We start from the raw sequence: 1,603 nt of genomic DNA, 5'->3' as shown, positions 1-1,603 counted from the left end.
TTTTTTTTTGAGGTGAAGTCTCTTATTACCCAGGCTGGAATGCAGTGACACGATCTCAGCACACTGTAGCCTCTGTCACCCTGGTTCAAGCGATTCTCCTGCCTCAGCCTCCTGTGTAGCTGGGATTACAGGTGCCTGCCACTATGCCCGGCTGATTTTTGTGTTTTTAGTAGAGATGGTGTTTCGCCATGTTGGTCAGGCTGGTCTCAAACTCCTGACAGGTGATCTGCCTGCCTCAGCCTCCCAAAGTGCTAGGATTACAGGTGTGAGCCACCACACCCACTGGAATACTTTCTTGTTTTAGAAGGTCATGTAACTCTTGTTAGTATAATTATGATATGGATTTTTGTTGGCACTTAAAAGAAGTTCGTAATAGTTGCTCTATTCCTTGTTACTTGTTCTTTAAAATACCTTAGCTTTAAACAACAACAAAAAAAACTTGCAAAATCGCTATACCAGTTTTAAAAATATACATGTAATTCTCTTTTCATTTTAGATGGAAATCATATTACATAGACTATTTGGGTGACATATGCCTGAGAGATCTCCCAAGAATTACAGGTATTTTTAACTTAAAGATTAACTTTTTCTCCAAAGAAAAAACACCATAGTTAAGTTTAGTTGTGACTAAGTGGCTCTACCATACAAAAGAGTTTGTTAAAAGTCAGACTGCAAACATCATTTAATAGGTTTTTTTTTTTTTTAAGAAATGGGAGCATTTATAGTTAACATATCAACTTAAATATACTGATATTTTTATTATATAAAAATGTGACTCTAGGGTGAGCGTAATGGCTCATGCCATGTAATCCCAGCGTTTTTTAAGGCCAAGGCAGGAGGATTGCTCACGGCCAGGAGTTCGAGACCAGCCTTAACAACCTAGGAATACCCTGTTTCTTTTTTCTTTTTTTTTCCTTGGAGATGGAGTCTTGCTCTGTCACCCACGCTGGAGTGCAATGGCATGATCTTGGCTCACTGCAACCTCTGCCTTCCGGGTTCAAGCAATTCTCCTGCCTCAGCTTCCTGAGTAGCTGGGACTACAGGCGCCCACCACCACACCCGCTAATTTTTGTATTTTTAGTAGAGATGGGGTTTTACCATATTGGCCAGGCTGATCTGGAAGTCCTGACCTTGTGATCCAACCGCCTCGGCCTCCCAAATTGCTGAGATTACAGGTGTGAGCCACCGTGCCTGGCCAGTAAAACCCTGTTTCTACAAAAAATAAAATTAGCCAGGTGTTGGGGTGACATGTACCTGTAGTCCCAGCTACTCAGGAGGCTGAGGCAGGAAGATCTCTTGAGCCCAGGAGTTGGAGGCTGCAGTGGACCATGATCATGTCATTACATCCCAGACTGGGTGACAGAGTAAAACCCTGTCTCAGGGTAAAAAAAAAAAAAAAAAAGATTCCACAGTCCTTTAGACTGGTTACATATTCAGTACAAATTCTTTTTCCTTTTGGTAGAGATGGGTCTCATTATGTTGCCCAGGCTGGTTTGGAACTCCTGGTTATGAATGATCCTCCAGCCTCAGCCTCCCAAAGTATGGGGATTATGATACAATGTGAGCCACTGTACTTGGGCCTTTTTTTTTTTTTTTTTTTTTT

At 41.7% G+C, this 1,603-nt stretch overlaps 1 protein-coding gene across 1 annotated transcript in view; it reads left to right on the top strand.

Moving 5' to 3' along the window:
• Positions 1-1,603, top strand: part of ARIH2 (ariadne RBR E3 ubiquitin protein ligase 2) — an 88,406-nt gene that overhangs the window by 4,242 nt on the left and 82,561 nt on the right. Inside the window, exon 2 of the mRNA XM_037744935.1 lies at positions 497-561. The gene's annotated coding sequence lies outside the window, so the exon portion shown is untranslated. The remainder of the gene's footprint in view (positions 1-496; positions 562-1,603) is intronic.

Source organism: Cebus imitator, unplaced genomic scaffold (genome assembly GCF_001604975.1).
Source record: "Cebus imitator isolate Cc_AM_T3 unplaced genomic scaffold, Cebus_imitator-1.0 Scaffold0, whole genome shotgun sequence".
Lineage (NCBI taxonomy): Eukaryota > Metazoa > Chordata > Mammalia > Primates > Cebidae > Cebus > Cebus imitator.
This window is presented reverse-complemented; position numbering and strand designations above follow the sequence as displayed.